We start from the raw sequence: 9458 nt of genomic DNA, 5'->3' as shown, positions 1-9458 counted from the left end.
AACATCTCCCATTACCCTATTCAAATCTTGAATTTGGAACATACCCGAATTGACGTTTTGTGTCACTCCCCATGAGATTTGTTGTCTCTCCCTCGTAGAGAAAATACACACAAAGTCAGGCGAATGTGATCCTGAAGTTTACACACCTCCCTCCGTTCCCTGAGGACACCCTGGATCTCTGAGTTTCCCCGTGGTTCCATGTGCTGGGAGGTGAGAATGACGCCACTAATTGGCTCTGTCCCTGAATGATATCTGATGAAGTAGCCTCACATGCCATGCTTACATGTAGCTGTTGTTTAAATACAATACGGTTTTGAAACCGACAAGCATCTGGTAGAGCTTATCCATGTCAAAGCACTGGATGTCCTGAAAGTCCATCCTCCCAGGCCCTCAGGTACCAGTCTGCCACCCTGTTTCTCAGAGGTAGGTTCACATTCTGCTAAATGTATCATAATGGTAATTTTGCCCAAACATTTTGTAATGTGCACGTACAGCCCAGTACATCACTGGGGCCAAGCTTCCTGCCATCCAGGACCTATATACCAGGCGGTGTCAAAGGAAAGCCCCAAAGTTGACATTGACCCCCCCCATTGTTTTTACACTGCTGCTACTCTCTGTTTATCTATGCAGGCACTTTACCCTTACCTACATGTACAAACTAACCTGTGCCTCTGCACATTGACTTGGTACCGGTACCCCATGTATATAGCATCTTTATTGTTCTACTTTGTTGTTGACACTTTCGTTTATTTATTAAATATTTTCTTAACTCCATTATTGGTTAAGGTCTTGTAAGTAAGCATTTCACTGTAAAGTCTATACCTTTTTGTATTCGGTGCATGTGACAAATAACATTTGATTTGTATTGCAAGTCATGATTTTGTTTTCAATAGATGTGACTTTGATTATCTCCTTTTGGAGAAAGTGGGGAAGTGTTAAACTATTTTGGAGACATTTATTTTGAATATTCCATTTTGGAGCTTCCCATTTTGGAGCCCAACCCCAGTGAAAACAAACCATTTTGGAGCCCAACCCCAGTGGTGAAAATAAACCATTTTGGAGCCCAACCCCAGTGGGGGAAGTGGTGAAAATAAACCATTTTGGAGCCCAACCCCAGTGGTGAAAATAAACCATTTTGGAGCCCAACCCCAGTGGGGGAAGGAGCCCAACCCCAGTGGGGGAAGTGGTGAAAATAAACCATTTTGGAGCCCAACCCCAGTGGGGAAAAAATAAACCATTTTGGAGCCCAAGTGGTGAAAATAAACCATTTTGGAGCCCAACCCCAGTGGTGAAAATAAACCATTTTGGAGCCCAACCCCAGTGGGGGATGAAAACAAACCATTTTGGAGCCCAACCCCAGTGGTGAAAACAAACCATTTTGGAGCCCAACCCCAGTGGTGAAAATAAACCATTTTGAAAATAAACCATTTTGGAGCCCAACCCCAGTGGTGAAAACAAACCATTTTGGAGCCCAACCCATTTTGGAGCCCAACCAGGGGGGGAAGTGGTGAAAATAAACCATTTTGGAGCCCAACCCCAGTGGGGGTGGTGAAAATAAACCATTTTGGAGCCCAACCCCAGTGGTGAAAATAAACCATTTTGGGAAAACAAACCATTTTGTGGTGAAAACAAACCATTTTGGAGCCCAACCCCAGTGGGGGAAGTGGTGAAAACAAACCATTTTGGAGCCCAACCCCAGTGGGGGAAGTGGTGAAAATAAACCATTTTGGAGCCCAACCCCAGTGGGGGAAGTGGTGAAAATAAACCATTTTGGAGCCCATCCCCAGTGGGGGAAGTGGTGAAAATAAACCATTTTGGAGCCCAACCCCAGTGGGGGAAGTGGTGAAAATAAACATGTTTGAGTAGCCAGCCATGCAGTAGTGCCCCTGGGTGAGATATTAGGTGTTCCTGTCCCCTCCAATAACATTGTCCAGCCATTACCCCTGAGAGAGCAGTGATTCTCAGTGCCAGTATTTGCATATTCTGTTGACATAGTCTTCTGGAAGAATTCAACACAACGAGCTCACGTTACACAACATATATGTTAATAAGTGTAAGAAACTGTCATTAGTTGAGTCGCACGATGCACACAGTGAGATCTTTGTTCTGAGGGCCTCGTTCCTGTGTTGTTAGCAGACGTGTAGGTACCTTGCATGTTCCTCAAATAATCAGGTGACAGCAAGACAACCCCCCTGAGTGTTATGGTTCCCTTGTAAACGGAACACGCCTGTACACACTGGAATCAGAATCCACGGTAGTGAATGACAGAAAACAGAAGTGCACAGAGCATCACCGTCGTCAAAGCGGCATGCGCTTCAAATTAGAAAGCATGTTTTTTTCTTGCATCTACACATAGCAATGCTTGTTCGCATTTTGTTTGATTTGGCCTTTAGGTTGATGACGTACAGCCTGGGCCTGCCTGGCCATGGGGTGAGCACGGAGCAGGCACGGCCAACATCCATGCTGCAAGGACACGATGTCAGGTGCTGAGCCCTGCTTACTTTGTAGCCTGGGAGCCAGTCTTATTCAACTCTAGCTGATGTGTTGTCTTGTCAAAACAATGAAGAAACATTATGGCCCCACCTGTGATACACAACGTGTAGAGTGGATGCTGACAAACAGATGTCCTTTCCCATCCAGTTTCAGCACCCTGGCAGTCCACAGCCCCCTCAAACAAGACCCCCAGGACTGACAGTGTAGTGCTGGGAACAGCAGTTGGTCACTGTTGGCTTTCACTGTGGTGTTCATGAATGTTCAATTTACATTATTTCAAATGTATTGGACTACATCACTTGATAAATGTGTCCCTATTGTGTTGTCTGTGGTTTTTCTGCAACAATGCCATTCCATGTGAGCAATTTGAAGCCTTTTATCATATCACACATTGTCTTTGCCAGTGCTGAGTTCTCCTGACAATGTATTCCGGACTGCAGAATATCAAATCTCTGAGCCAACTGTGTATTTAGGCGTGTGCTTTATGTAGGAAAAACAGGAAGGGAAGACTATTTACTCTTTCCAGAGGAAGCAGTTAATTGCTCCCACAGGCTGCCGCCCAAACAAACCCAGCCTGAGAATAGACGAGATGCTTTCAGGTCCCCTCTACTTTGGCTTCAGCACCAATTCAGGATGGACAAGAAACATAGTACTGGTGAATACAGTACTTCAATGTTAAGGTAGTAGGTCAAAGTATTTTTACACAGGGGGGTGCTGCCCAGTTCTAGTCCAGGAAGGCTACTATTCTCTTCTGAAGCACCCTTTGTATTAGCTACCAGCCATGTTGATCATTGTGTGGGACATGCACCCAGTCCCTGCCCAGCTGGCTTAAGGCCTTTCGGCCTGGTGATCCAGTGTCGGGAAAATACATATGCACACTATTAGATGCCCCCAAAATGCTCTGTGACAGACCACATTTGGATTTCTTTGGTAGTGCTGTTTAAACTGGGGGGGGGGGGCATTGTGCTCTCCTTCCCACAGCTCTTGGCCTACACAGGTGATCCAGACAGATCTTAGCCTTGTAGCAGAGAATATCCAAGGGTACCAATGTGGTAGCAGGTGTTCTCGTGTAACAGTTGGGCAGGGACTGTTAATGGGACAATTCAGAGTACAATGCATTTCTCATCCCTAGACTGAGGTAGGTTTTCCGAGCCACCTGCCCCACAGTGTCTTAATCTGACCCTAGTGTTGTCAGATTGTGAAAACAGAAAATGTACCCCATCAGAGCTGAAAGCCCGTTCCCACTATTCATTGACTTCACAGTAAAGTCTGCTTTTCTTTTTGAATTGTGACATCTTCAGGCAAACAAGATCAAGATAACTGCCACAAATGTCCCAATAGTCATTTGGGCTCCTAAGTGGTGCAGCGGTCTGAGGCGTCACTACAGTCCCTGGTTCGAATACAGGCTTCATCACATCCAGCCGTGATTAGGAATCCCATATGGCAGCAAATAATTGGTTCTTAACCGACTTGCCCAGTTAAATTGTGTTTGACTCCCAGGATCTCCCTTGCTGTCTGAGGAGCAAGTTATTGAATACAGAGATCATGTGAGAACTCCTCAAACATGATCAGACACCCAGGACCAGAGCCACGTCAGCAGCCAAACTCAGATCATTTGTTGCCATATTTCTAGCAGTTTAGTTCAAATCACCACTACCTTCACACAAGAACAAACCCTAGTTAGTCTGTGTAGCGACGAGATCCTGATAGTTGGTCTGGGGACTGCTCCCTCTACCCACGGGCCTCAGCACTCATTGTTTCCCTGGAAGCGCTCCACAGGAGAGAACTGACCCAGGAGCAGCTCTCAGAGCATCCTACACTTTAGTTGACACCTACACAGCCAGCTACATCACTGAGTAGGACCAGGGCCACAGCTTGGTAAACTTCCATTACGTATGATTCAGTGCTAAGATTAGGGTTTATTCTGGGTAACAAGTAGCGTAAAATTGTATTTAGTCCTTAAATATTTCAATGAGCCAGAAGAACACAATGTACTATAAAAGTTTATTAACATGTGTCATAATGAAAAGGGCAGAAAAATAAAAAAAAATAAAAATCTGTGCAAATTTTTTTTTGTGACTTTATTTAGACATGGTCACATACCAGTTTCTTAATTGATAATCAACTAATTATTAAGACTAATGCCTAGATAAATAAAAAGTTTAATTAAGACTTGCTGACAACAACTACTTAACGTTCTACAATAGTTTTTATAGTGCTGGTAATTCAGATTAATGGCTTTTCAGGAGGGTATATCAGCAGAAGCGTGTCAGAAAAGGGATCACAATTCCAGTAAAATGGCTGAACAGTTCAAAGTGGACACCTCAAACCAGGAAGGAACTCACCATAAGACACTCATTACTGCAGGTCCAACAAACCTACAAAATAATTAAAATTAAGAAAACAAGTCTCAGTAAACCTCATTTTTAAGTCAGGGATTGCAGGTTCAGCTATTAAATGATCATGCTGGTGGTTCAGTTAGTCACAGTCTCAACACCCCAATTTAGTCAGATGGGTAAACGGCAAAAGTGTAAGTCATCACAACTCCAGTAGCAGAACAGACCCAAGGAAAACAGTTTCATGGCTATGTTTAGCCCTCAGACAAACTCACCATAGGGTTGAGATATAGATCTTCATACTCCACATACTGGGCCATCAGTCTAGGATCGAAGAACAGTCTATTAGCATATCATTTGATTGTAGTTAGGCAAAATAGTCAGATTACACTGATAGTTCAGTTCATCACATTGTCAGCACCCCAATTAAGTCTGATGGGTAAACGGCAAAATGTTGAACTCATCACAACTCCAGTTACATGCACTTTCGCCAAAAGACGTACACATCAGGTTTGGCCCTCAGGAAGAAACTCACCACGGGGCAAGATTTACTTCAGAGTCTCCAGTCCACATGCGAGCCAATCAAATCTAGGATAGAACACATGTTCAAATTAATATCATTTGATAGATGTAATGTAAAATATGTCAGAATACACTGGTAGTTCAGTTAGTCACATTCTCAGCATCCCAATAGTCTGATGGGTAAACGGCAAAAATGATAACTCATCACAACTCCAGTACCAACATTATCCAAAGGGAAAACAGATTTCAAACAGCCAACTCAATTGGGCTAGTTGTATAATGTCGGTGGAGAAAAGGTATAGGCCAAGGGTCAGCAACCCAAAATGTACAGCACAAATTACTGTGAATTCAGCTAAAAATGCATTCAATTTAGGAAGTCTGAGTCTCCCCACAAATAAAAAATATGATCAAGGTATACATTTTTATTTTTCAAATACAATGTGCTTCATTGTCAATTAGTACACAAAATTATAATAATGTTCCTGCCCTCCCCAGACACAAATAGGCCCACGGCAGAGTACAGTTGCCTACCCCTGGGTTAGGCTTAACTCACCAAAAGACTAGATGATCCTCCTACAGCATCTTCGGCACCCTGCCAGTCCATCAAGTCTGTGGGAGAAAAACTAATTGTTATCCTGAAGATCATTGGTCTCCAATTGAGAGATGGTGGTTTGGAAATTGTATTATCTCCTTAGAATAATGCTGGTGGTTCAGTTAGTCACAGTCTCAACACCCCAATTTAGTCAGATGGGTAAACGGCAAAGTGTGAAGTCATCACAGTACCAGCAAAACAACCGACTAGCAGAGCACAGCTTATAGTTAGGAATGGACGCACCTCGGTACCACAGTAATGCATCCAGCACCATCGATCCCTGAAAGACAACCTGTGAGGGGGAGCGGGGGGGGAACAATTAAATGTGCATCAAGAATAGTCAATCAGATCTACGACAGTATGGTCAGTGATAATACTGGTGGTTCAGTTAGTCACAATCTCAACACCCCAATTTAGTCAGATGGGTAAACGGCAAAAATGAGAACTCATCACAACTTCAGTACTAATCGGACCAGAGATGCCTTTTCAAAATCTTGTATCAAAATTGGACAACTCACCTTGAGTGCAACAAATAAGCCCGTATGCATGTCTGGAACCATTAATCCCCATCCAACTACAAGAAACAAACACATTTATGTAGAATACATCATAAATCAGCTTACACAGCTGTTGGGTTTGCCAAATGTAAGGTTCAATTATTTCTGAGATTCATATAGTCATGGTCTCAGCCACACCCCAATCTGGTCAGATGGAAAAAGAAAAATGACCACATTCGCTCATTAAGTGTAACGTGGGTGATCGAAAAGTGAGACCTTCTGCGTCATCAAAAAAAAATAGTATTGCCAAGTAATTGCCCTTTAGGACTGTGGAGCTATTGATTTCCATATTGCATGGATAAGCTGTACTGAAGGAATAGCCAATGCACTCAAGACTTCAATAAGACTGCCAATGAGTGATGAACTTCGGGTCATGGGGCACATGACAGCTCGGGAGCCCAGCGCACACACTACAGCCTCTGCTATGAAGGTTCAACAGCAGGTCACGACTTTTACCAAGACCTTTACTCCTTTGAAGGGCCAAAGTCGTGAATCCCAATGAAGTCATTGTGAAGACAATTCCCAGACCACCGCGGCCTATGACCCGTTAACCCTGGTCAGAGTCGGTGGACAGTAACGTTACTAACAATAGGCGCCAAAATGCCAAAGGGACCATTTATCATCGGATCTGGGACAAGCAGCTGCCAGTATGATTTATTACAATACTGTGGGGACGTTTATGCCCAAATAGCCTAACAGTTTGTCGAGCCATGACTTTCTTTGACCATGTGAAGTTATGGATCCATTCTATTCACATGACCAGACATGTTGGTAGTAGGCTCCCAAATGGCAACTTGGGTAAGTTACAAAAAAATTGCTTGATTACCACCAGCCCACATGCACCGACACATTACTGCAGAACGTTAGCTGGGTGCGGTATGCGCCAATTTTGAGCACAAACGTGGGGAGATCTGTGGTTAAATACCTAGCTATGAGTACTAGTTAATGATAATAAAAATACAATGAGATACGCCGTTCGACAGCCAGTAGTCATACTTTAACAGTATGTTTTGTCTGGCCTAGCTACATTGAGGGGCCTGCAAACTCTTGCGGTCAATGAACACGTGGTCAGTGGCATGCATTGGATGTGTGGCCCTCCAGCACTGTGAGCCAGGCAGAAGCGGTTCGTTTAACAGCTACTAACCATGATAAGCATACAGCCATACAAAAATTGTATTTAACATAAGTTATTTTGAAACCATTTTAAGGGCTGAAAAAAATCTGAATTTCTACGCCGGTAACATTGCACTGAAGTTCAAGCTAGCTAACAGGGCTAACCTAAGCCAGCGTTTAAAAAATAAATCGCACTAGTTAAAACACCGATTTGCATTATTATTAAATAAAGCCGACTAGCTAATGTTATTAGCTACCTACCGGTTGAATAAACGGGGATTTCAACAAGTATTTGTCATAAAAGTAATCTTGGTGAGAGCGCACGTAGACTCCATGCGTCCTCCTCCGTTCTTCTTCCAGAGAGAGAGAGAGAAAAGGACTTCCAGTTTGTCTTTATTGACATGCGCAGTCTGAGCTCACGTCACACAAGCACTAATCCTTGGGACTTCCCATGTCTGACGTTTCCCCGTTGAAATTGAACGGGTTTAGATTTAGGAAAATTAGAAAGTAAAGTTAGAGTTACGGTATGGATGCCCCAAGGATCCCAGATAGTAACCCTACCAAAATCACACTACACCAAAGATGGTCTATTATAGTGACATAGTTATAGTTAAGTGACCGGCGAGATCAGGTGGGACCAATGAAAAGGCAGATAGGTGTTTGACCAACAGAATTGGACTCATCTTTGTATCTGTGCCATCATAGCGTCTGTGACAGCATGGGCAGTGCCATTTTCTTCTTCTTCATTGGCTGATTGCTCCCAACTCATAGCATAACTCATAGCAATCCCCACCCAGTTGACTACTTTAAAATGGTGGAAGCCCTCAATGGCAATGTCCATGCTAAAACTGGTTATATCCGTGATGAGTCCTCAATTTATCTCTAAGACAACAGACACAACTCCAATACCTGCGTCCACTTATATCAGTGCATTCATAACAACCTAACCATTTCCAAACTTCCATTCGATCAAATAATTCTCACATAGCAAATGACCAATTAAATGTTTTGTTGAATAATTTTGACGCTCATTGACTTCCACACAGAAATTCCTCACTTCGTGAACAGATTTGGGGAGAGTAAAACCCATCACTTAGCCTCATCCTCTCTGAATACACCCAGTTTCATCAAGAGAGACAGTTTTTTTAGTTATTCTTTTGAATTATTAGGCTAAGTCTCCAATTTGCACATTTCAGCAGTGTAACGGTGTCTGAAGACATAAAAGTGGACTTTATAAATTGATCTCGGTCAATTCGATTTCAACTTCATAATGCCTGAATTATCTCAAAAGTGGCCTATAGTCACACTATAAAACACACTTTTGTATTATGAATAGGCTTAGGGCCTATAAAGATACATTCCATGTATGTGCCTTGCATAATTATGGCCATGACATGAAAAAAAAATGTTTTATGAGGAGTGTGTTTTGGTTGCAAAATTGTGCATTTGTGTAAAATACATAACAGGTCTAATAAAAACCACCAAAGCATGATTATCAAGAAGCCTTCTAAGACATTAGACATTCTAAGACACAACTATTATGTAAAATATATTTAACTACACTGAACAAAAATATAAATGCAAAATGCAACCGTTTCAAAGTCAATTGAAATAAGTTCATTCGGCCTTAATCTATGGATTTCACATGACTAGGCAGGGGAGCAGCCATGGGTGGGCCTTGGAGGGCATAAGCCCACCCACTTGGCAGCCAGGCCACCTACTTGGGACGATCCTGCAGGTGAAGAAGCCGGATGTGGAGGTCCTGGGCTGGCGTGATTACACGCGGTCTGCGGTTGTGAGGCCGGTTTGACGTACTGACAAATTCTCTAAAACGATGTTGGTGGC

At 43.0% G+C, this 9458-nt stretch overlaps 1 long non-coding RNA gene across 1 annotated transcript; it reads right to left on the bottom strand.

Moving 5' to 3' along the window:
- Window positions 1-4480: 4480 nt before the first annotated feature.
- LOC112234077 lies at window positions 4481-8026 on the bottom strand. Its single transcript, XR_002950848.2, has 7 exons — window positions 7875-8026; window positions 6462-6517; window positions 6187-6235; window positions 5905-5960; window positions 5365-5417; window positions 5105-5153; window positions 4481-4871 (listed from the first exon to the last, which is right to left on the bottom strand). It is a non-coding gene; the product is annotated as an uncharacterized LOC112234077 (long non-coding RNA).
- Between the last annotated feature and the right edge of the window lie 1432 nt (window positions 8027-9458).

The sequence above is a fragment of the Oncorhynchus tshawytscha genome, linkage group LG16 (assembly GCF_018296145.1).
Source record: "Oncorhynchus tshawytscha isolate Ot180627B linkage group LG16, Otsh_v2.0, whole genome shotgun sequence".
Classification (NCBI taxonomy): domain Eukaryota; kingdom Metazoa; phylum Chordata; class Actinopteri; order Salmoniformes; family Salmonidae; genus Oncorhynchus; species Oncorhynchus tshawytscha.
The sequence above is the reverse complement of the archived record's forward strand: the minus strand, read 5'-3'. Positions and strand labels throughout refer to the sequence as shown.